This window comes from Papaver somniferum, chromosome 4 (assembly GCF_003573695.1).
Source record: "Papaver somniferum cultivar HN1 chromosome 4, ASM357369v1, whole genome shotgun sequence".
In the NCBI taxonomy this organism is placed as follows: Eukaryota; Viridiplantae; Streptophyta; class Magnoliopsida; order Ranunculales; family Papaveraceae; genus Papaver; species Papaver somniferum.
The window spans coordinates 71,664,416-71,692,209 of record NC_039361.1 but is presented as its reverse complement, the minus strand read 5'-3'; the positions used below and the strand labels follow the sequence as shown (position 1 = coordinate 71,692,209).

General features: G+C 36.5%; 1 long non-coding RNA gene across 1 annotated transcript; it reads left to right on the top strand.

The window, feature by feature from the left end:
- The first annotated feature begins 550 nt into the window (after positions 1–550).
- Positions 551–2,955, top strand: LOC113273977. Its single transcript, XR_003322696.1, has 5 exons — positions 551–638; positions 737–780; positions 853–1,079; positions 1,179–1,423; positions 2,640–2,955. It is a non-coding gene; the product is annotated as an uncharacterized LOC113273977 (long non-coding RNA).
- Positions 2,956–27,794: the final 24,839 nt, after the last annotated feature.

Here is a 27,794-nt window from a genome sequence, read left to right as displayed (position 1 = left end):
CTACGAGTAAAAAAAATGATTACAATTACACTTTCTATTGGTATTAAATACCTAACCAAAAACATAAACATGAACCTGAATAAAAGAAAAAATAATTTACATCAACGATTAAAAGAAAATACCTGATTTGAGGGAGTCACGCGGTTTGTTAATCCTGCAAAAATAAAAATAATACAGAAGCATTAGGAGTATGAATTCCAAGAAAAAAAAATGATCAGCAGCAAAAAAAGAAAAAAAAAATCTTAGGAAAGAAAAGAATCGTTAAAATTAACAAAAAAGAAAAAAAAGGAATATAATTTTGAAAGATATCAAAATAAATATGGATATCAAAATAACAGGGAAGAAAATGATTTCCAAAGGAAGAAAATATTGGAATATGATATTGAAATAAATGTGAATATACAAATAAATGTGAATACGTATATTATTTCCTAAGAAGAAGTTTTTTTTGTCCGGATTTTTTTTGGGTTTATCACCTCTCTATTTAAGGCCTATGCGCAGATGCGAAAATCCCATTCTTTTTCCTGTTTTTTTTTTTTTTTTTTGCATTCAATATGGAAACTCACGGTCATTTATTGATTTATTTGATTTCAGGAAAAAATTTATTTTTATGATCATAGATTTCAGGCTACATCACGGTAAGAAACTCAACACTTTTAAATCATGGTGAGCCCATTGTTTTTTCTTGGGTTTTCTTGCGATGAAAGTCTTTATTATTTCATTGATTTGATTTCAGAAACAAATTTATTTTTTGGATCGTCAACTCCAGGTTGCATCACGGTGAGAAAAACTCATCAATTTTGATATACTATTCGTAATATCGCAAATTGACGACGTATATGCATCAAACAGGATTTGAAGATCCTTTTGTTTCCATACAGTGGGATCCAATTTACAAAATACATATTTAGGATTTGAAGATCCTTTTTATTCCATACAGTGAGGTCCAATTTACAAATACACATTTAAAATGATCTAAAAATAAGATAAGAATGTGGTGCATAACAGTGGGTCGAGTTCCTTGGTGATGGATGGGGGCGCCAACATTGAGAGTGGATTGTGAAAGAGAAAAAATAGAGGTATTCTATTATTTTTAATCTGCATGCTTTGATATTTTGTGGGTTTATAAACATATTCGTTGTTTTTTACCCTTACGTATGATCCATGTTTCCTCCTAGAGTTTGAAGAATTCGATGAACAGAAAATGCAAAAGTATCAAGAGTACAACCTCCTAGAGTTTAGAGTACAACAGAAGTACGAGCTCATAAGGTTTGAAGAATATCAGACGATGGAAAATAAATGGAACGGTGTGACTTTCAATGAGTTTATGAAGCTTAATTGAATACCACACAATTCAAATACGTTGCAATACTGACATATGAACTCTTTATTATTTTCTCCACCAGGATTGGTTTATTATTAGGTACGTATTTGTGTTTGTTTATTATTAGTTGGTTGGAAATTTATTTTGTTTAAGTTTAATGAATAAGTATTTTGGATTAATTGGACAAGATTATAACTAACACTCAATTTTCCATCTAACTTCTTGCATTGTTAAACACGTTACATTTACTCATATACACTTACAACGAAATGGATTGCCAATATTGAACAGAGTATTCCAATTTCTTGAGCAACATTAGAAATGTAAAATGCAAAGACTCAATCTGTAATCGTCCCTATGACAGAAATTAGAATACTGCATACATGATATCAAAAAAAATATCAATAGGGTGTTGAAAAACTTAAACAAACCCGTGTATCATAAGGACACTGCCATCCAAAATATCTTGCCTTTTTCAAAAAAAAAAAAAAAAAAAAACAATTTCTTTTTTCCTCTAGGTATTGCCCACATAATTTACACATATCTGTCCATCCAAAATATCTTTCCTTTTTCAAAAATAAAAAAATAAAATAATTTAAGTATAGATCATCCAGAATATCTTGTCTTTCCAAAAAAAAAAAGTTCTTGCCTTCTCAAAAAGAAAAAAAAAACTTTTTTTAGTAGGTGTTGCCTACGTAATTTACATATATAGGATAATATAATTACTTCCTCTTAGCATATTAGGTATATAAACTAAAATATCTATTGCTAGGAAAATAAATGCATATAAATATTTATCGAAATTCTTATGCCAAAATTACAAATTCACTTTTATCTATTTCTAGAAAAGTATAAATAACTATTCCATGTATAAAATAAACCATATATAACCCTGTTTCAAAAATTATTATATTACATATAAGTAGGACATGAGTGATACATCTTATGTACAAGTTCCTTAAAGGTTTTCCAAAATTAATTTCGTTCTCTAAATACAACACAAGGTTAGTCATTTTCTTGTGAGATTTACCTTCTTGATCGTTTAATAAGCATGATCTGTTTAGATGTACCTTATTTTCACATGATTTAATCATATCAATATCAATTGCATATAATATATAATCGATCTTTTAATAAGATGATGTGTTTTGAAGTTTTGAGGGAGTTAATCATATTAATGTCTTACCTTCCTTTTACATGATATAATCATATCAATGGCTTATAGTATATAGTCGATCGTTTAATAAGCATGATGTGTTTTAAAGTTTCCGCATGAGTTAATCATATTAATAGAATATTGTTTATTGAACCATAGGTATGGAAGAAAATCAGTATTTGAGAAACATTTTAAGTACTATTAATGGAGGAGCTCAAGCAGTGATTACTTCTCGGACAAAGTCCTATCTATTTCTGTCCAATGAGAATGAGTTTCTCAATGCAGTAATCGCAACCTCATTAGGAATAAATTTGTTTATATGAGATTTTGATTAATAATGAGGTTTCTTCTGGGTCCTACAACTCTTATGCCTTTAAGTTTGTAAACTAGTCTTGTAAAGAAAATCTATATACTCAGTCCAATAATGAGGTTTCTTCTGGGTCCTAGGAATTGATCCAAGGGGTTCCTTTTTTTCAAACAATTGGTGCAAATCTAAGAGGTTTAATTCAGGTTTCTCCATTCACGGCTAATGGCTGAGACATCTCTGTTATGAAACTCAAAGTTAAAGAACCATTTTCTGTTGGTTTTTCAAAACTTCATATCAAATTCAAGCATTTTCCCTTCCCTGCTTCGGTCTCTCTTGCTGTTGATCAATCAGAAAACACGGACGGTAGAGATTATACCTTGGCCCACTTAGTTGTACGCATCCAGGGATGGCAACAGCCTTGGAAACATTATGTGGACAAGCGTACGGAGCAGGAAAAATGAGAATGTTAGGGATTTACTTACAAATATCAGGGCTGATTTCACTTGGAACAGCAATACCACTAACCTTAATCCCTATATTTGCAACACCATTACTGTCATTGATAGGTCAAAATAGAAATATTGCAGCCATCTGTGATACCCAATTGTTTATGTATGCACTGAATTATCCGATGCAAAGATTTTTACAAGCTCAAAGTAAAGTATGGGAAATGACATGGATTTCATTCGGGGTGTCAGCATTTCATATACCATTAAGTTGGTGTTGTATCATGAAATGGCGTTTAGCTGGAGCAGCTGGGATTGTGCAGTAAAAGGTTTTGAGGTCGATCATGGCAATTGGGAGCACTAACCGTGGAAAGTACGGGCCAATGAAGAAACGGGCCAACGAAGACTACTCATCGTAGGGTTATCAATCTTCCCATCGTCCTTTACATGGCATGGGATTATTACCATATTAATTTAGATATTTGTTGTTGTAAATTTCAATAGCTACATTTTCCAAAAAGAATTTCATGCAAAAAAAAAAAAATGGCTTGCTGACCCTAAATAAGAATTAGGGTTTCTCAATTTGGATAAAAATGTGGAAACAAAATAAGATATGTTCATAATAGTGGCAGGTCCGGAAGAGTGTATAAAAATGATGCGATAAAAACGGGCCTACAGTAATACCGCAAGTGCACGGTCGTCAGTTGTAGCTCATGCAAGTACGGGTCGATCCACAGAGATTGGGTGTGTTTCAGAAGTGTTTTAGCTAATTGGGTTCCTAGATTTGCTTTGGGTTTAGAAGCCTTTTGGCTTAAATGGGGTTTTGAGTGCTAATGGGTTTGAATGCCCTTTGAATGAATTGGGCTTAGTGGGTTTGTTAAAGATAAAATGAACTGAGCTTGGGCTCAGTTATCTTTGAAGTGCAAATGGGCTTTGGTTCTAGAAACTGGTCTGAGCTTTGGGCTCAACAGTTCAACTATGACTTGGGCTTAACAGTTCACTAGGCTCTGGCCTTACAGTGAACTGAGTCTTGTGCTCAGTTGTTCACTTATGAATTGGGCTGGGCCTTAACAATGAATTTGACTTGGGCCTTAATGAACTGGGCTTTGGTTTTGGTCTTACAGTTGGGCTCAAATTGTGCTCTGGGCTTTTGGAAGTGAGCTTTGGGCTTGAGTGCACAGCAGAGCAGATGCAAGCAGTAGCAGCTGGGCTAACAACAGTGCTGCAACAAGGGAAAACAACAGCTGCAACAAAGAATGGCAGCAGGAGAGGAAGCAGCAGTGCAGCACAAGCAGTGCACAGGGCCAAGAAAAGAAGGCAGTACTGCAACAGCAGCACAAGGCAAGGAGTGGGCAGCAGTGCAAGAAAGGCAGCAGCAGCAGAGGAAGCTACAGCAGCAACAGAAGAAGTGGCAGCAGCAAGGGAAAGCACAGCAGCACAAGTGCTGCAGCAGCAATTGCAACAGTAGAAGAAATGCAACAGAAGTGGCAGGAGGGGAAGCAAGTAGTAAAGAAAATGCAAAACAGAAAATGCAAGTAGTAATGCAGCAGTGCAGGTAAAGCAAATGAAAAGTAAAACAAATGAAAGAAAACAAGAAAGCAAAGTTAAACAGTAGAATGGAATTGTGGATGAGAATGAAGGTTGATGGCAAACTAGGGCATTGATTCCACCTCTTAACCTAGACTAAGTCGGATATTCCAATTGCAACCAAATTATCCTCCCAAGGTACTAGCTATCTGATTAGAGCATAACTAGTCTGAGGTTTGGACCATAATCAATTAACATGGGCTGCTGCACTTTCAATCACAGGGGTATCCTAACTACAATGTATGCCTGACATACAATGTGAGAGCAAAGTGATGAGAGGCCAAAATTGTAGTCTCCTACACAGTGGCATTAAGGTTTCATCTTCACCCTAGTGGTGAATTAGAACATGCTAACACCTAGAACTAAACAGGAACAATTACAAATGAACAGGAGCATTAAACTAACAACACATCAAATTACACAACATCAAACACAACACAGTGAACAAGAAGAAAAATATGCAAATGATGAAAATTGACAATGAAATTAAAATCAAACCTAACCCAATTAGGGGGAAACTTGGCTAGTCCAAGAACAAGTTTTACATCTCATACATCAGTTCTATTTATACCTAAATTAGCAAATTAGGGTTTACACCCATTTTCCCCAAATGTCCTCACTCAACAGTACAATTAGGGTTTAAATTATACCCAAAATTTAGCTTCCAAACTCCAAAATTTGCTCGACCCATGCTTCTTGATGTTTCTCTGATGCTTTTCCTTCTCCTATTGTCCCCTAATTTCTAGCTATTTTACTCACCCCAAAACCTAGGGTTTCAGAGGTTGTGAGATGAAGAAAATAGCTAGGCTAGGGTGTTGGGGATGTTGTCGGCGAGAGATAGTAGTGGCAGTGATGGAACTGGTGGTGGTGACGGAAGTGACAACGGCAGAGAGGGGAGGTGGTGGAGTTGCAGAGCTCTGCAACTGTCGGGTGAAGGAGATGAAGTTTTGGGGCGATGGGTGTTTGGGTGGATAATAGGATTCGGTGCTAGGGTGTGAAGCGGGAGCATCTGGTTCGATGTTTGGCGAGCTGAGCCGCTGGATATGGAGATGGTAGGTAGATCGGACGGCTAAGAGAGAAGCAGTTTGTAGCGACCGTTGGATGTGGAACACAACGAAGTCAACGGTGCTAGATTAGGTTAGGTGCTAGTGTAGGCGGAATCATCGGGAGTTGATGCACAGGCATAGGAGCGACCGTTGGATTCAACTACCATCTAATCTGAAGGCTTGGAATTTCAGCGCTGTGGTGCTCGAGACTCATTTTGATGATCTATGAAGGAGCGACCGTCGGATGCTCTGAGAACTGATCTGATGGCTGAGAACGGAGGCGCTTTTGTGTGTAGAAAATGAGGTTGTGCGCACCATTCTTCGCGGCTTCCTTGCGTAATTTCTCCCGGCTTTTCACTACTTTTCTGCTCTTTTCGCTCCGCGACTCATCCGAACTTTATTTATTACCTAAAAATGCAAAATTAATTAATAAAAATATTTATTCTTGAAAACAATGAAAATACAGAATATGGGATAAAATGTAGAATTAATGCAAAAGATGAGTTAAAATGCCAACAAAAAGGGATAAATATATACAATATTTGGCACTCATCAAATACCCCCAAACCTGAATTTTACTTGTCCTCAAGTAAAACAAAACTAAGGAAATCCTAACTATACCACTGTCGCTGGTCTCTCGAATGCATTTAGCGTATGCACTAAGCCTTTTAAACCACTAAGTGTCCCTAGTGGACGAGTTGAAGTCTCGTGAAGGTTTACCAGAGGTGTGCCTACAAAACCTAAGGACAAAATATAAGCTCAGATTCCATCAAACGTGACATGTGCAAAACAGTTAAGCTCACAGCAAAATGGAGATGTCAATCTAGCTATCGAAGGCACAATCCTAGCACTGATAACAAATAAGGACATGTGATAAGAGTGTAAAGTGTATCTACACATGTGTAAAGAAAGATCTGAAGTTATGACTACTAATCACCAAGAGATAGTTTCTCAGGCTAAGAACTGAGGTCGAAATCTAGCTAGCTGTCCGGACTTTACGAGAATTGTGAATGAGTTGGAGGTATTTCACAATTACTCGCGTTGTACATCAATGGCATACACCCTCCTTGCTTATTACAATGAAACAACAAAATGACTATTTACATGACTCTTATTTACATTGACTATCTCTTTTATTTTTGGAACAAGAGATGATGGAATTGATAAATACTTGATTTTTTTTTTTTTTTTTTTTTTGTATTTTCTGATTTTTTTTTTTTTTTTTTTTTTTTTTTCTGAATATATACATCGTTTTTTTTTTTTTTTTTTTTTTTTTTTTTTTTTTTTTTTTTGAACAAGGAAACACTTTTGATACATAACAAAAGAAACAAAAATTACATGACACTTTGCAAGAGGTAGCCCTTTTTGATGCACCCAGTTAAATTCGATGGTTGTCTTTCTTAATGTAACCTCCACCTTCTATCCCAACCAACCAAAGAACAAGCTAGTCAAGTTTCGTTCAGTATTCTAAAGTGATTGGCAATCGTAACTTCCTATCCAACACCTTGAAGATCGAGGCCATACATGTATTGGTAGATCGTGCGCGTGCAAATTTCTTATCACTATGTGAATTGTGCTAGAATCAGGGTGCCTAAATATCTAGACTAAGACTCCTAATAAAAATACATATTTGCACAAGAGTCAACATTTCAAGGTAAATGAGCTCCATTTTTATGATTTTTATTTTTTAATTTTTTTGAATTTTGATTTTTTTAATTTTTTTTTGGAATTTTTCAATTTTTTCAAAAAGAAGAAGGAGTTCGTTTTAATTATAGCATATTATCGTGGTATCTACTCTATACCCCCAAACCTAAACTAAACATTGTCCTCAATGTTTCAAAATATGGAAAGAATTAAAATGCAACATATGGAAAGGGACATGCTGAGTAGAGTAAAAGGAGAGAGAATACCCGATTTCGGCGAAAGCAGAATTAAAACTCCGTTATTCAAGGCAAAAATCCAACATATTTCAGCCGAGATCATATTGGATTAGCAAAATATATACAAAAGGAACAAAAGGGTTTTTAAAATTTTTCTACTGGATTATATACAAAAAATTCACCATACACTAACAATCTAAAGAGTTGAGGATCAACCCAAAAGACAAAGTGTAGAGACAAAGAAGTTCAAAACACTAAAATTGGACTTAAATGGGAGTGAGAGTGAAAAACCGAATGAATTACCCCTAAACCAAATTTTCAACAGGTTTACTTTTAAGCACAAAATCTTTTTTTTAGGGTTCAGGATTCAAAAGGTCTAACTCATAATGGACTGTTTTCGGGATGGGCAAACATGCAATTTCCAACTGTGGCTCTTTAAAAGTGTTATATTTTGAAGCAAAATAGTCCAAGAGGACTTGGGAAGCACACAGTTCCAATCCTAGATTAGGAATTTTCAGAAAAATTGGTTTGACAATATGGGTACAAACCAAATCTAGGTTGGGTGGAAGGCCAATTGTGACTTAGGTAGAGAATAGGCATATATATCAATCAAATCAAAATCTCTAACTCATCTACACATGTCACATCATGCTCACAATCATCAATCAAATTGGCAAGATCACAATCAGAATTATCAACATCATCAACAGATTTATTTCGTGTATCGGCACATCAGGGGAAACATCACATGGAATACTAGAAGAAATATCATGCATTAAGGTCGGGGCAGAGAAGCCTAATGTATTTGAACCCAAAGGTTCCATAACATTTTCAGTATAGACATGTTCTTCTAACATAACATCATAATCATCATCATCATCATGATAGGAATTTTGCAATCTAGGATAATTTTCAATCCTAAGGTCGGAGCTATTACAAGAATAAAACTCTAATTCATGGGGATGACATATCATGTGGTGTTGTTCCTGTTTCCCTAACGGATTCCCATTGATGGGTTTTTCTGCAATCTCGGCTAAAAAATTCCATGCATCATCCACAGATTTATCAATAAACTCACCATTACACATAGACTCAACCATGGTTCGAGATTTAAAGTCTAGTCCCTCATAGAGGATGACGACAAGTCTCCACTTCTCAATTCCATGGTGCGGACATTCACTCAACAAATCATTAAAACGTTCAAAATAGTGAAAAACAGTTTCCTCATCCAATTGGACAAAACAATTGATACTTTGACGAATAGCGATGGTCCTATGGTGTGGAAAGAATTTTTGAAAAATAGATAGTGAGTTGGTCCCAAGTGTTGATTGATTGTGGTCTCAAACCGTAAAACCATGTTTTGGCCCTTTCCTTTAAAGAAAATGTAAACAAACGCAATTTCAGAGAGTCTTCGGACATGATCAGGTTGCATAGTCCGACAAATTTGTTCAAACTCTCTTACATGAGTATAGGGGTTCTCAGAATCGAACCCTCGAAATATAGGAAGTATTTGTATCATGCTTGCATTTATTTTAAAAGGGTTATTAGTTGGTGAGGTAAGACAATACATGATAATGGAATTTGTATTGATGGATACATGTATTCATGGAGAGCACGAGGTTGGCCCATTTTGAAATGACACAAAGCCCACTATTTGGTTTTAATGGGTTTTAAAAAAATTTGGTTTTTGATGGGTTTGGATTTTTGGGAAAAATTTGGTTTTGGTGGGATATAAAAGAAATTTGGTTTAAAATTGGGAACAAAAGAAAATTTTGGTTTTTTGAATGGGAAAAAAAGATTTTTTTTTTTTTTTTTTTTTTGTTTAAGAAAATAAAATTTGGTTTTTGAATGGGAGCAAGCCCACTGTGCAAGCCTCTAATGAAATGGAAGGAAGGCTGCGGCCCCAATCGGTTACAAGCTCAGCTGGGTTTAAACCCAGAGTCCAAAATACAAGTCCAATGGAAAAATTTAAACAAGCCCACACAAAATAAATACAAGCCCACAAATTAAACAACAAGCCCAAAAATAAATTATTACAAACCCAAAATAGAAAAATAAAAAGCCCAAAAAATTGGGTTAATTATTACAAGCCCACAATAAAAAATTGGAAGCCCACAGGTTGGGTTCTCTCAATGAATGGGTTTAGGCTTACCTTTTTAGCACAGCCCAGCTGCTCTGATATTGTTGCAAAAACCCAGTTGGGTTTTGGTTCTTTTCCTTGGTGGCGTCCCAGCAGAGGAAAAACAGGTTCAGAACGCAGGTCCAACAGCAAATGAAATGAAGAAGCAGATGCAGATGCAAATGCTATGAAATGAAATACAAAATAGCTAAAAAACACAGATAAAACACAACACCAATCCCCGGCAGCGGCGCCAAAAACTTGGCAGGTCCGGAAGAGTGTATAAAAATGATGCGATAAAAACGGGCCTACAGTAATACCGCAAGTGCACGGTCGTCAGTTGTAGCTGCGTAAGTACGGGTCGATCCACAGAGATTGGGTGTGTTTCAGAAGTGTTTTAGCTAATTGGGTTCCTAGATTTGCTTTGGGTTTAGAAGCCTTTTGGCTTAAATGGGGTTTTGAGTGCTAATGGGTTTGAATGCCCTTTGAATGAATTGGGCTTAGTGGGTTTGTTAAAGATAAAATGAACTGAGCTTGGGCTCAGTTATCTTTGAAGTGCAAATGGGCTTTGGTTCTAGAAACTGGTCTGAGCTTTGGGCTCAACAGTTCAACTATGACTTGGGCTTAACAGTTCACTAGGCTCTGGCCTTACAGTGAACTGAGTCTTGTGCTCAGTTGTTCACTTATGAATTGGGCTGGGCCTTAACAATGAATTTGACTTGGGCCTTAATGAACTGGGCTTTGGTTTTGGTCTTACAGTTGGGCTCAAATTGTGCTCTGGGCTTTTGGAAGTGAGCTTTGGGCTTGAGTGCACAGCAGAGCAGATGCAAGCAGTAGCAGCTGGGCTAACAACAGTGCTGCAACAAGGGAAAACAACAGCTGCAACAAAGAATGGCAGCAGGAGAGGAAGCAGCAGTGCAGCACAAGCAGTGCACAGGGCCAAGAAAAGAAGGCAGTACTGCAACAGCAGCACAAGGCAAGGAGTGGCAGCAGCAGTGCAAGAAAGGCAGCAGCAGCAGAGGAAGCTACAGCAGCAACAGAAGAAGTGGCAGCAGCAAGGGAAAGCACAGCAGCACAAGTGCTGCAGCAGCAATTGCAACAGTAGAAGAAATGCAACAGAAGTGGCAGGAGGGGAAGCAAGTAGTAAAGAAAATGCAAAACAGAAAATGCAAGTAGTAATGCAGCAGTGCAGGTAAAGCAAATGAAAAGTAAAACAAATGAAAGAAAACAAGAAAGCAAAGTTAAACAGTAGAAGATGGAATTGTGGATGAGAATGAAGGTTATGGCAAACTAGGGCATTGATTCCACCTCTTAACCTAGACTAAGTCGGATATTCCAATTGCAACCAAATTATCCTCCCAAGGTACTAGCTATCTGATTAGAGCATAACTAGTCTGAGGTTTGGACCATAATCAATTAACATGGGCTGCTGCACTTTCAATCACAGGGGTATCCTAACTACAATGTATGCCTGACATACAATGTGAGAGCAAAGTGATGAGAGGCCAAAATTGTAGTCTCCTACACAGTGGCATTAAGGTTTCATCTTCACCCTAGTGGTGAATTAGAACATGCTAACACCTAGAACTAAACAGGAACAATTACAAATGAACAGGAGCATTAAACTAACAACACATCAACAATTACACAACATCAAACACAACACAGTGAACAAGAAGAAAAATATGCAAATGATGAAAATTGACAATGAAATTAAAATCAAACCTAACCCAATTAGGGGGAAACTTGGCTAGTCCAAGAACAAGTTTTACATCTCATACATCAGTTCTATTTACCTAAATTAGCAAATTAGGGTTTACACCCATTTTCCCCAAATGTCCTCACTCAACAGTACAATTAGGGTTTAAATTATTACCCAAAATTTAGCTTCCAAACTCCAAAATTTGCTCGACCCATGCTTCTTGATGTTTCTCTGATGCTTTTCCTTCTCCTATTGTCCCCTAATTTCTAGCTATTTTACTCACCCCAAAACCTAGGGTTTCAGAGGTTGTGAGATGAAGAAAATAGCTAGGCTAGGGTGTTGGGGATGTTGTCGGCGAAGAGATAGTAGTGGCAGTGATGGAACTGGTGGTGGTGACGGAAGTGACAGCGGCAGAGAGGGGAGGTGGTGGAGTTGCAGAGCTCTGCAACTGTCGGGTGAAGGAGATGAAGTTTTGGGGCGATGGGTTGTTTGGGTGGATAATAGGATTCGGTGCTAGGGTGTGAAGCGGGAGCATCTGGTTCGATGTTTGGCGAGCTGAGCCGCTGGATATGGAGATGGTAGGTAGATCGGACGGCTAAGAGAGAAGCAGTTTGTAGCGACCGTTGGATGTGGAACACAACGAAGTCAACGGTGCTAGATTAGGTTAGGTGCTGTAGTGTAAGGCAGAATCATCGGGAGTTGATGCACAGGCATAGGAGCGACCGTTGGATTCAACTACCATCTAATCTGAAGGCTTGGAATTTCAGCGCTGTGGTGCTCGGTAGGGACATCAGATTTTGATGATCTATGAAGGAGCGACCGTCGGATGCTTCTGAGAAATGATCTGATGGCTGAGAACGGAGGCGCTTTTGTGTGTAGAAAATGAGGTTGTGCGCACCATTCTTCGCAGCTTCCTTGCGTAATTTCTCCCGGCTTTTCACTACTTTTCTGCTCTTTTCGCTCCGCGACTCATCCGAACTTTATTTATTACCTAAAAATGCAAAATTAATTAATAAAAATATTTATTCTTGAAAACAATGAAAATACAGAATATGGGATAAAATGTAGAATTAATGCATAAAAGATGAGTTAAAATGCCAACAAAAAGGGATAAATATATACAATATTTGGCACTCATCAAATAGACCCATAATTTAGATAAAATATGGAAACAAAATATAGAAAATAAAAAAAATAATTACACCCTAATTATACTCTATGTATATAAGTATCACTACCTACACGCGGTAATCTATGATCGATTTTACTTCCTTTAGCCCAAAAAAATCCACATGATGAAGCAAGAAAATCTTCTTAAGCGAGTATCACTACCTACACTCGGTAATCAAAAAGAACAACAAAAAATGGTTAAAAACAACAAATTCACAAAAACAAGAACATAAGAGACTTGCGGAACAATATGAAAAGGCAAAGTATATTTATCTCTACCTTGAAAAACTTCACAACAAAAGAGAAAAAAACGAAGAAACATACAAAGACCGCAAAGAAACCATAGACGAAAGAGATGTGAATCTTCGATTTGATAAGAATGGTATGGTTTTATTCGACCAACCAAAACAACTTTAATCATCTTCCATTTGATAAGAATGGTATTCTTAGATTTGATAAGAATACAACTAAAAAAAATAATAAAATTTTATTGCTACAAATAATTTTGATCCTTTTTGGTTCATTTTATTTTTTGGCACACTTATTGGGATTACTTTGATTTTTTTTCACACTTATTATGATTATTTTATTGTTACTCCAGGATACTCCCACAAATTGGTAGATACTTCAAAAAAAAAAAGAATAAAGTAATAGGAAAGCCCCTTATCAAAATAATTTTGATGATGACTATATAAAAAGAACATTCAATTTATATCTTCATTTGAAAATCAAAGAAATCGAACGTAACCCGTATTTGTTACATCTTGTATCGGTTATTTACTTATTTCATTAGCATGATTAGTTATTTACTTATTTCATTATCATGATTATTCCTATTGCAGAAATACCATACGCATCCTAATACACCCACTACAACTGCCACCAGAGACGTTTACTACTAGTACCACCATCTTCTTATATAACAAAACCAGGTATCCGTCGGATGGTCAAAATTCTGGTAAATGAATTAGACTTGTCCCTCAAAATAAGATTTCTATCATCCCTTAGACTTGTATCAGACACACTTGAATTCTGAGGATTATTGCAAAGAAGAAAAACAAAAAGTAAAAGATGAAAAAAACAATTCTTTTTAGTAGTATCCATCTACATAGATATTCCTAGTCGCGCTTGAGCCCTTGGTGCTAAAATAATTTAATAATATCATAACATAAGTATATTTTTCGATTCATAAGGATATGGATTATTTTTTTTATTTTTAAAATGAGTAAATGTAATAAGGGATTGCGTTCCTTTTTTTTACATTTCTATCAATCGAAAAAAAAAAACATATTTTAAAAGATCCCTTTAGGCATTAATAGGTCATAAAAAGTATATTGAAAAAAAGGTACTAAAAAAATTAGAAATAATCTGAGAGTGGTTTTCCTTTTCTACTTAAAGCTATCTATTGCTGGTATTTGTGGGTCTTTTGACCTTCTTTTTGTTTGAGATAATTCAAACATGTATGTCTGTAGCGGAGAAAGTAAAATGGTTTTAGTGTCATTAAAAAAATATTAGTATTTAGTTTGTTTGGTGGTGTATTGTAAAAAAATTAGTGGGTATTTACATAATGTTTTAAGAATTGAAATTGAAGTTTTTGTCGATTGAAATTGATGAAAGGGTTACCTTATTTGCAAGTTCTAGGTTTTGAAAGAGTGCATGAAGTATCACAAAGACCATAATACACAAAATAAAAGTCCTCAACTCTTCAGAGTACTTGCACAAACAACTTGATTTTACCAATGATCAATACACATAAAACGAAGTCTGTTAACTTTGATTGATCAAGAGTTCTATCTTCATATCTCGAATCACTGAATCTGAAATAACCTCAAAAAAACTTGAGTGACCTTATATTAGAAGAGAATGACCATTTGATAAACGAGTCTAATCTATCAAAAATAACTATAATGTTAGTCAATCAAATCAATAATCGAAAACAAAAATAATAATAATATTTAGTTTTTAGCAATGGTACTGAAAAGGAAACGGTACCAAGTACACTACCAATTTTTTCGTTTGGAAAGTTGTAAGGACAAAACCTAATACAACTGCAAGTAGACCAACTTAATGATCCTTGACAATATATATATATATATATATATATATATCTCCATCTTTTCTCAATCAGAAAGTCTAGACAGTGAACAAAAAAGTTGTATCCAATATTTTTTCTATTCTCTAGAGAGGATAGAGAGTATTCCTGTGCTCAAAAAAGTTAGATACTGTTTTATCCAAGATCCTTTAATATACATTTATAATATCCATTATGGATATTTCACCCAACAAACTTTAGCACAACTGACTACACCGCCTTTTTTATTTTGTTGTGATTTTTAGTTGCCACTCCAGAATTTTCCTCGTACATATTTTTGATGACGTAGTATTTATGATGACGTAGGATGATGTATAAAACCGAAATGACTTTTCCTAGGAATCATTCTTCTATGTTGATGAGTCCAATTTTGTGCACACTCCTTTAAGGAGTGTCCACAAAACAAAGCGTTCTTATTGGCTCCTCTAAACCAGCAGTTAACTAATCGATATAAATCCTTCTTTTTTTAATTTTAATTTTATATAAATCCTAAAATCGGTAACATGATATATTTATATCTAATATTACCTAATATATAGGATCCCAAAAACGTGGTTATGGATGTATTCATGCCCATCGTAGAAAGGTAAACACATGAAGAAATATTTCCACACTTCGGAGATCATCTTTCATCAAACAGATTGCTTAACCTAAAATTTACAAATTGACCCAAACAATATAAAACTTTAGATCGGCTGCGCAATTTGAATTGGATGACTTGTGAAACAGATGCCAATGATGTACGATGCATGCTCTTCATGGAATCCATGGAAAAAAAGTTCAGCAAAATCTAACACAGTTGTGCTCTCTTGATTTACATTTGCATCTCACATTCCTTCTGTAAGACATGAATCCAAACCAACAGGCAAATGACAATTAAGAGATAAATGAGGTAACTATAATGCGAAAGGAAATTAGGCACTATCACCCAACTTATCTATGGATTCCGTTAGAGAATAAGTCTTCCAGCGTGTGAATTACTTGTGTGCACTGTCAGGTGTTAGTTAGTTATTGGTGTTAGTGCACTAATATGTGTTCGTTTGTTATTGGCTGGTTACTAGTTACAGTTGTACTGTGCCGGTTTGTTAGTAGCCTTAAATATTTGTCTCTCTTTCATATGTCTGTAACGAAAATCAAGAAACAAGAAAATCATAAATCAGAAATTTATCTTCTCTGAAAGATTTGTTTAACGACATTCTTCTCTATGACAGATTCTAGCTTTTCTATATGAAGCAACACACTTATCTGATCTACTTCTTGTACCCGTGGAAGTCCAAAGATTATTTAAATTTTCTAAACAGGGTCTCTATTGTATGAAACATGTTTTCAGATTTTTTTGATCATTTTTTTCTTCAAAATATCTACTGCGATTTTCCAAGCTTTTGATAATATGATATTTCATGTGAATAGGTTAATATAGGTTTTGACACTTCCATTTGCTTGGATAAAAATGATGGTACGTGTGATAATACTTCCAAGTTCTATTACTCTTTTTTCAAGTAAGATACACGAGGTATTTTAATGATCACCTAACATGGACTATTTTCTTTTCGTTTCTATTTAAACTAATGATAATATATTTTTGTCTTAAAAAAATATGTGTTAATCTGTTAATTTTTTATTATAATTTTTAAACTTGTTAACATTTATATTTAATTATAAATTACAGAATTTTTGGTTGGGAGCCGAGCAACAAGCTGAGGTCCAACCCCTTTCTGAATAACAACACCCAACCTGTGGAAAATAAAACTGCCTAAACCACTACCGGCTTCATTGCTAATTAAACAATTCTTTAGATGTTTGAAAAAAGAAATAAAATCATCACTAAGCTCTCCTAAAGTAGTAAAAGCTAAGACACCCAAACCATAACCATGGGCAGCACAATCAGACAAATATTTAGTACGTTTGCGCGAAATTGCTCTCGAAATAGCCTGCACCGGAATAAAGGCACGAACACCATACTAATTATCTATCTCGAAATATCTGTTAATCGATTATGTTTAAAAATAAACCAACCAAACCAGTAAGGATATAGCGTATTTATTAAAAGTCAATACTAATTATCTATTTTCTATGTTAGAAGTCCTAATTTCAAGGTATTATTAGAAATGTTATTATTTCGTTACCATTTTTATATTAATATAAAAATAAAATTAAAAGAAAATTGATTTTTGGTATATAGTTAACGGATGGTTTAGAAGAGCCAATAGAATCGTTTTGTTTTGTGCACACTCCTTTAACGAGTGTGCACAAAATTGGACTCCTATGTTGACGATGTATCATTTTTGTGTGGTAGACACGCGTTAGATAAGTACATAATAATGTTCACTTTTGGTTCCAGGTATATCATACTGGATTGTTCTACTCTCTGAACTCCCTATCTCTGTCATGTCTAGGTTAGAAATTGAAAAAGAGTGATGTAATGCTTAACTTAGGTTGTTTTGAGCTTGATGAAATTTCAGTTTGGTTTTCTTCCAAAAATAAAAAAAAGAAAAAAAAGAGAGGATTGTTCTACTCGTCGAAGCCGCTACTCGTTCAAATTTGATTTCTCGAAGTTAAAATCACACTGGACCATCCACTTGTGTGTATCATCATTCTTTTTAGTATCAACCAATTTTCTATTTTTGTAATTTTGTTGCAATAACAGTGGTGTGTAATGTTACATTATTCCATGGCATAGTCTTGACATAATACCATTTTGAAAGGTATGTGTTAGACCGAGCTGTATGTTACCTTCTTCCATGTGACGATTCTACCCATAAATTGTTTCCACTAGATTATTCTTCCCATAAATGTGTTAGACCGAGCTATATGTTACGTGCTAATTTGACCACTTAACCATTTCTGACGATAAAAGTAATGAATTGGGACATTTTGATAAGATTTTGAGGTATTTTAATTTTTTCCCTAACGTCCGGAACATTTTCACAATGTTGGGGCCCATTTTGGAACATTTTACCACTTAACCACTCTTACGGACTAGCAGTTTGTCACACCCAACATTCTAAAAGAGAATATGAAAATCTTGGAATTAATCTGTTTGGTTTTGAACCCGACATTTGCATTACGCAACACTAATTATTACAATAATAATAATAATAATGATAATGCAGTAAAGTAGAATGATAAGTGTAGATTCTAAAAGTAAGAAAATCCATATTCTAAGAGTAAGTAAAATGATAATGCAAATGTCGACGCGAATTCACGTTACAGCAAACCATATTTTTGGTTTTGTGTGATGTGGATTCGCGTCGTCAAATGGTGCATTTTTGATTTTGTGTCGCGGGGCATCACCCTGCCACATCATGGTGCATTTTTTATTGATTATGGCTCGGCTTCGCCTCGTCTCGCTCCGTCCTGATGTAATTTTTTATTTGTGTCGCTCGGCTTCGCCTCGTACAGGACATCTTCTTCTATTAACTGCATTTTTGATGGTGTGATATGGCTTCGCCCGCCCCGTGGTGCATTTTTGATTTGGTGTCGCAGGGCTTCGTCCACTCCGTTCCGATGCATTTTTTATTTTATGTGGTTCGGTTTCGCCTTGTCCCGTCGCTTAGGATTTGGTATGGCTAGGCTTCGTCTCGCCTCGCCCCGTCAAGTATTTTTAATTTGGTGCCGTGGAACTTCACATCACCACATCGCCACGCATATTTGATTTGGTGTGGCGCCTTCTGGTCGCTTAGGATTTTAATATAACGTAATTTTCCGCCTAACAAAAATATATTGAAATTTGATAGTGGCCGGTGTTTTTTTTTTTTTGTTATACATTCTAGCCAAGTTCTTTTTCTAATAAACAAAAGATGGGAATTCGTTGTTGCACGTCTCAAGTGGACATTTTCTATTGGGTTTTGCAGTTGGTTTTTATTAGTTTCCAACCAAGCACCCAGCCGTTGGAAATGGGTGACTGCCGGGGAATCTAGTGCCTTTAAATTGCTCCAAGTACTACCGGTCCAATTAATAGTTCTGGGCTTCTGGCTCAATTATACATATAAAATTGTGTTCATTTTCATTTTTCATTGACCAATCAAAATATTTTTGCTTCCAATTATACAACAGTTTATTACCGGAAATAATTACTCAAATAAAAACTGCATCCACATTATATGGTTTACACTTTTGGTATGTGCAAACCGTATTAAAGCAACATCAGAATTTAAGAGATCATTGATTTTGTAGCGGCAGAGATGAATCCTCCTCCAAGTAGCTTATTTTCACACCATTTACTTTGCCGATGCAGGACAAAACGCACTGTGGGTTTCTCTGGTGAGTGTTGAACCTCCAGCACTATCATCCGTATTTTACTTTCTCCACTTGCTGCTCAACGCGTAGGTGCTAAGATGCTGCGTATTCTTTAATTATCTGGTAGCACTTAGGATTCTCTAGATTAGACTTGCAGGAGTCTTAACTAACTACATTCTAATTGATAGAAGTCATTGATTTGCTACGTAGCCAAGCCAATAATGGTTTTGGTTTTGCATACGATCTTGGATATGTAGTAAATAATGAACCCAAGAGTTTAACATCTTCATGATTGAGTAAACCTTTGTCCTCAACAGAGGTAATGCACACATCTGCGCACATGACAAAAACATATAATCAGAACAGGAAATTAGAGCAGGTATATATATGAGATGACAAAAATATATCAGATAGTTAAAAAATGCTTAGAAAAAATATGAGAAAAGAGGAAAAAAAGTGTGTGTGTGGGGGGCAGGGGCGGAAGGAGGCGCAATAGTGCTAAAATATAACAACCATGGAGTCAGATCAGTTTCTTACTTGCAATTTGGTTATAGTCGTAAAGCATAAGCACATGAATAATGAATATGAACCCAGGTTAACAAAGCACACCAAATTTGTAGACGGAAATCATACTTAACAAAGTTACGTTGCAATGCAAATCCTATATCCCATAATCAGTTTTTTTTTGGGTTAAGTGACAAAATGCCCCAACATCGACCCCAAGATTATGAAAATGTCCGGACGTTAGGGAAAAGATTAAAATGTCCCAAAATCTTATCAAAATGCCCCATTCCGTTACTTTTACCTATAATAGTTAAAATGTGGCATTTTGACAGATTTTTAACTGGTTAACTGTGTTATGAAGGTCTCTTTTGCCGTTCGACAGCATCTATGGTTTCAGGGTTTAGGGTATAGGGTTCAGGGTTTGGGGTTCAGGTGGTGGCGTTGGTGGTGGTGGCGGCGGCGGTGGTGGCAACAGTAGCGGTGGTGATAATGGTGTTGGTGGTGGTGGCGGTGGTGGTGGCAGCGGTGGTGGTTGGTAGTTCTTCGTTTGATAGTGGCGACCGTGCAAAACAATTCCCTTTATGTCAACTTACTTGTCAGAAGGGTATAAATGTCATCTTTTCACACGTGCGGGACCACATGCGTCCTAATTTGACCACTTAACCACCTCTAACGGTAAAAGTAACAATTGAGACATTTTGATAAGATTTTGACGCATTTTAATATTTTTCCTAACGTCCGGGACATTTTCACAATCTTAAAATCGATTTTGGGGCATTTTACCACTTCACCCCGTTTTTTTATCAATGAAAATGGACATGCATAAGATCCGCTAATAGTTTGATGCCTGCAGACAATGCTTAGTCAGTCTCGGTAACTCATGATCATTAACAATTTCAAAGTTCGTGTATAAAGATCGAAATCAAAGTGGGATGTGAACTTACTTGGTTTTGCACTCGGCGGATTCTCTAATTTTCAGCAATTTAAGAAGCCCCTACAATACCCGCTAATGAATACACAAAAAATTCAAGGACACGTGAATAACCACAAAAAAATACTTTTCATCACGAAAGGAAAATGAATAAAATAACTTAACTCATTAAGATATGAAACAGATTCTTCGCGGGGTACCTGTCTAAAAATTTATACGCAATTATACACAAACATACTGATGACTAAACCACTGAAATGCATATACTTTGGAGACATATCCATTCAACCATAACCTGTTGGGATAAAAATCACCTCGCAAATCCACTACCCATTCTGAAACAAACAATTAGAACAGAACCAAATAAATGAAACCCTAGTGACTAAATAACTGGGGGACTGAAATACATTAAAAACTATTTAGACTATCCAGTTTAAGAAGATGGCCAAAAAAATATGGTTAACGGCCAAGTAAATTATACCTGCAACACTAACTGTTGTCCAATAGGAAGACCCAACACTGAAGTAGGTGTAGGAAGATCAAATTTAAACTTGGCAACCTTATGGCTGAGTTAAGCACCCGCTGGTGCAATACGTTTTTCCTCAATGCTCACTCTACAAAGTTGGTGTTACACTTTCTCTTTGGGAAAAAAAAAAATTCAATCCAAATTTCGCACAGTCTGAGGTATGTTTAGTGGGAAATTAACCTCAGTTGCTTACTCATTACCGAGTGCTAGTTGCCTGCAAATTTTGCAAAGAGAAATGAGGTTGATACATAATACATTTCACGGAGCGTAAATTAGTGAGTAGGATGAATCTAACCTCAAGATGCTTCGATGTGAACTCAAGCTGCAGAGACGATTTCCTTGACCATAAGCTTCACCATATTGATACGTATATGTACCTCCTGATTATGTTTTTAAAAATGAAATATCAAAGTGCGCCATAAACTGAAACCATAAAGAACAACACATCAAATGTAGTACCACATGTAAGTGATTAATTATGCTGGAATAAAATCAGCATAATCAGAGTACGGAAAATGTGAATTTCATAAATCACATATAAAAACGAAGTATCTGTAGGCGTGTACAGGGATTATTAGATTTTTATAATCAGTCGAAATGACAACATAAATCATGATTATGTGCTAAAAATCAAGCATACCCATATCCAAGATTTCAAAAAGGGAGTAACCCCTAACCTACAAAATTAAAAACCACATTGCTGGCAGGTGGTGTTTAATTGCCATAGCCTTTGGCCTCCCGACTTTGCCTTTTGGATCTAACTCAACACGACAAGACCTTATAAACGACTTGGCCTACGTTTTCAATCAATTTTGCTGGCACCTGTCTTAAACTGTTGTCCTCCATGCCCTCCGTTAAGCATGTCACAAAGTGCATAGGGGTTTCCTTTGCATAGAACATCTGAATCTTACACTTCATGCCTTGCTAAATTCCATTCTCGCAAACGTCATTCAAGAACTCATTTCTCTGAATGTGGCCATTAAGTATAAACTCTCTATACCTAGGCCTTGTTGCATACTCGAACTGGAATTGCAAGTCTTCTTTGCCTAACTCGCTAAAGTAAAACTATTGAGTTGCACAACCCATCTACGCAACTGTGACTCACTATCTTCTGGACATAACATAGCTAACCTTTTAGCTGTCCATACATCATGCCCTCAAAGCCAATACGTCTCCAACTATTCATTTGAAATGTATTGCTTGCTTGCCTGGAAAGTGTGTGTCTTTCACTTGGCCATGAGTTCTACCCAACTCATGCTTGCCGATGATGTGATTTCTATCTTGCTGCATTGCTTGCATCGTCACTGCTCATCTGCCGTCGTGCCATATTGCAACCCGCAAAAAACAATATCACTTTCGCATCAACTTGGATCCTTGTCCCATGCTTTGCTTATTAGCTTTCAACTTGTCTTGCTAATGCATACGTTAGGCTAAGTATGCTACTTCAACATCTCCTCATGAACTAGCTTTACATCGTAAATAAAGAGGCAAGACATTATAAACGAAAACACCTTTATTTATTACTGCTCTTACATAACAATACCATGTACCATTACATGATTGATCCGCCGATCATTTTGGAAAGCTAAAACTTATATTAACAAAGCAACTTGCTTACACCAAAGAAAAGCATATACAAACTTGAAGACTCAAATAAAAGTCTGTACAACCAAACTCTACACACAGAGTTTGCAACAACCAACATCTAAAGCTATATGAAACAAGCTCAAAAAACACCATGTTTTCTGGTATTAAGTGTTGTCAATGGAGACAACAACACTACTGCTCGTTCTATCTTAGTTTATACCTTTGTCGAAGTGAGGACAACTTCGCTCCGAGGCCTCTTCCTCGAACTTTCACTTCGGCCTTCACGAGTCTTGCTAGAATGACTCCCATAGTCATCCCAAACTGAATTGAGTTGCGCCTTGAGTGAACAGCTTCTAGCGAAATATAAACCTTAGCAAATGAAACATCTCCTATACTTACGGGTTGAAGGGAATAATTCATTTTTCTTTAGTTCATGCTTGCGCTTACTACCTACAGATTTTTCCTTTCCTTTGGCCTCACCTTCAAAGCTTTGCACATCTTCTGTTGTTGTGTAACTGGTAAGCCCTTTTACCGCTTGAATAGACATTTGGATACGCTGAATTTTGCGTTTCTTGAGTTCAGTAATGACCAATGAACTCACGCCACTCAAAATTAGAACATCTGACCTTCTTCACTCATGCCACGCACTTCTTGCACCAATGCAAAGAAGCTTTCAGCATAGGCCTGTAGTATACCCGTCATTTTTAGCCTACACAAAATCTCTCTTGCATACGAAGCACCATTGCTCGACCATAATTGACATCTCTGACCATCTTTCATGTCATTCCATGACATAGAATTGGCATAACCAGCAGCTTCGTCTTCTTGCAACATAGTTCTCCACCAAACCTTTGTATCTCCACCAAGGTAATTTCCTGCGAGAGTTACCTTGTGTCCTTTTCCAGTTCCATTCGCCTCAAAGTATGGCTCAACGTCATACAAGAAATTCTCAATTTCTCTAGCATTTTTGGAACCAGCGTAAACTCTTGGATCGGAGACTCGATTAGAGCTTTCTCCATTCACGTTTGCCCCTGCAAACATACCATCACTGATTAACTTACGAAGGCTTGTCATCTCGTCTGACATTTGCTTCGCATGGCCTGTTAATATGGTCTTCATGTCACTGAATTTCCCCTTCAATTCAGTCACTTCAACATTGGTTCGCATTTTAACAAGGTTGCATCAGACACCTTGTCCTCGACTGCACTTGCACTTTCGTCAAATTATTTAAACCAATATGATGATCTTCCTTCAAGTAATTATAGCCTGTCATTATCTTCAGAAACAAGAGAAATATCTAGGCCATCACAACCCATATCTATGGTCATACTGACAAGATCACCGTACTCCTCTAGTTGACCAAACGTACCCGGTAGTTCTTAGTCGATCATCATGCCATTAGAACCCATTTCTAATGCAAACTTTCTGAATAAAATGCACCACTTACTTTATCACAGGAAAATAGCTTAAGAGAGAAAGAAGTACCAGCGTATTATCCAACAAATACACTTGAACTATGTACCGAACACAACTCTGATACCCATACTGTCACACATTCAAATGCCTCTTGCAAATTTCTGCGAAAGCGTAACCCGGCAGCACAGTGGTTCTGTGAATCAAGATTAACCCACCTGCACTTCAGCCTTATAAGTTTGCACCAATGCAAACATCCAACTCACAAGTTCTACATCGGAAGTCTTTATCATTCTTTCTCTTCACTCAACTTCTCAAATGCACCCCATAATGCATTCAAACATTACTATACATTGCCAATAACAATCAGTCAACCAAGAACACTTAGAACATGACACAATCAGCTTCTTTTATTGCATCAAAGGGAAGAAATACAAAACTTGCCCACTTAGGGACTTACATAGACTTGTTCACCTTGAACCAAGCCTTAGCCTTACAAAAACTCTCCTATTTTAAGTCTCACACTCTCCTATGTAAGATTGCCGAATTTTCCATGCCTTAGGACTATTTATACAACAGCTTTACTTGGCCAAAACCGTGCACAACCATTGCACACGCAAGGGACAACTATCTGTCCCATGTAGCAGTTCCATAACCGCCTATAACTGTGCTAACTGGCCAGTATCTCTCTAAACTGACGCCATCGTACAACACCTGTTCCAATGCAGTTATGAACACACTCCCACGCTTAAAACTCCCTTTATAACCGTTCTCCTTTGTCTCGCGTCATTGGCATGCTTTTGAAACCCTAACTAACTCCTAACCCTCACCCGAGCCGTATTGCACATCTGTTGCGCTTTACTGGACTTGGCCTCTGTATTGTGCCACTGTTGCTTACCGAACCTTCGTATTGCACTACTGTTGCGCTACAATCTCTGGCACTTCCTTAGCTCAATCTGGTTATCTGGCGCCATATGCTTCACTTAGCCAATCTGCTTGACAATAATAATGCCACTCTTGCATCACTAGTTTGTTTGCACTGTCCAAACTTTGGACAACCTTGAACTAATGCCATAGACCAACTCTTGGTCTATTCTACCTTCTCGCATCATCCTTGAGTTTGGTCCTACTCAATTCCACGGATATGCCTCAATGCCAACATTGCATGTTGCATCTGTCACTTTAGCCATGTCTTGCCAATCCCTCAATCAAGCCTCATTATGTCGGACAATAAGCTTCATTACTTGGCCAAATGTCTTTATAGTATAGCTCCATTATGGCTTTGCATTGCGCCGTTATGGCTGAACACTGACTTGGCCTGCAACACTGTAACACACAATCATTGCACGCCACTTGCCAGATAAGTCATATTAGGGGTGTTCAGTGAATCCAGAGGCGAATCCAAGGGGGGGACAGTGGGGTCACTGGCCCCCCTAAAATTTCTGAAATTGTACAGGCACCCATATAAATTTAGATATTTTTATTCGTAAATCTATTCTTGGCCCCCCATAAAATGTTGAAATGATAAAGATATTCCTATAATTTCCATGTAATTTTTGTGTAGTTTTGAAATCATTCCATTATCTTCGTCACAATTAAAAACTTACCTAAAGAGGTTTAATATATCACAAATCCTGTTTTATAGGGAAGATAAAAGAATTTTTTGTGCATATGAAACTGTTTCTGATTATGCCCCTATTGAATAGTCGTTCCGGATTTGCCACTGAGTGGATCTATATATGAGTATATAATAGGGTAAAGTTATTAAATACCCTTAGTTTTTACACCCAATAAATATACCCTTATACAGCAATATAAATACCCCTATCATTTAAATACCTTATCCATTAAAAAATAGATTACCTTAATACCCTCACTTACAAGATTATTTTCCATTTAAAAATCTTATCCATTAAAAAATAGATTTTTCTATTATTTCACATCCACCGACAGCACCATTTCACCACCACCAACAACACCGCCGCCACCACCACTCCTCCATCACCACTCCGCCACCACCACCACTTACTAAATACAACCACCAATAACATTCCACCATCGACATACACCACCACCATTGTTGTTGATGCCGCCGCACCGCCGCCATTAATATTAGGTGTCAACAACTGAAGTTGATCCAAAAAATCAAAAGTTCAAAAATATTTGTCAAATTTGGTTGTTGATTCCATTTTTCTATTGTTGATACACAAACATTAGTTGTTGACTCCCTAAACTAAGGTCAATTTCTATTGTTGATACACAAATATTTATTGTTGACTCCTTACACTAAGATCAATTTCTATTATTGATACACAAATATTGGTTGTTGATTCCATTTTTCCATTGTTCATACACAAACATTGGTTGTTGATTCCCTAAACTAAGGTCAATTTCTATTGTTGATAAACAAATATTTGTTGTTGACTCCTTACACTAAGATCAATTTCTATTGTTGATACATAAATATTGGTTGTTGATTCTATTTTTCTATTGTTGATACACAAACATTGGTTGTTGACTCCCTAAACTAAGGTCAATTTCTATTTTTGATACACAAATATTTGTTGTTGACTCCTTACACTAAGATCAATTTCTATTGTTGATACACAAATATTGGTTGTTGATTTTGCAGGAAGCTTAATCAGTCGTGATTTGTAGCAATTATCCACTGTCCCTTTAGTTTCAAGACAGTCGTGTCTTCTCCAAGAGACTCTATATGTGTAAAATGGAGAGAATCATTATGGTTACAATCGTGCTAATGGTAATTATCCTAAGTTGTATGATTAGTTTTACCATCTTCACACTCATTTCACTTAGATCCTATTCCCAATCTCGTGTGTCTCCTTTCATTTCAAGTCATTTCGTAGCCTTTTCTACATAACTCAGAATTGGATTCAAGAAGGAGAGGGTGTATAGGAAATTTCAGTGTTCATATGGCTCAATCGTGCAAATTCAAAAATTTGAATCTTTTCCCCCAACTCAAAGCCTTATTTTTGGATGAGATTTCTTGTATCTCTTCAAAGATCGGGACAAGGTGGTTCAGGAAATTATACTCTAAATATGTTTAAGTGCAAATATATGTGCAAGATATGTTTGTGATTGTTTAGTATAGAATTGGGTTGTTTTCTTGGTTAAATCTCCGAAACCCTAATACCCATAGAGTTTCTCCTTATAAAGTATCAACAAAAGGTGGATCAGAAGCATAACACATCATTCCTAGCCTCAAGTTCTCAATCTGAACTTGCTACAATTACTAAGAAAATGCAAGGAACATCAATCAGTAGGAAATTTCCTATGCCTAATAGGAGAACTCTCAATACTGCTGAAGAAGTCAATGTAGCGATAACTAAGTGGACTAACACCTTGTTTGTTTACTCCTGACTCATCTAAGTCATCTGGATCTGACCGAAATCACCTGACTTGAGTCAGGTCTGACTCAATATGTTTGTTTTGAGTCAGATCTGACTCAACTGACTCAAAAAAAAGTGAGTCAGTGGTTTGATCCCATGAGTCAGGGGTACTTTGTTACCTGACTCAACAGACCCGAGTCAGGGATTAGGTCTGAGTCAGAGATCGAGTCAGATCTGACTCAAAATTGAAAACAAACGGTCTGACATCTGACTCGCGACGAGTCAGGGATTGACTCAGATTCAGATCGCGAGTCAGATGCAAAGAAACATGGTCTAACAGTCTTCTTGGAAAAATAAGTGACAAGGATCAATTGGATCTTAAGAAAATTAAGAAGTCTATCAGTTTGTCATGGAG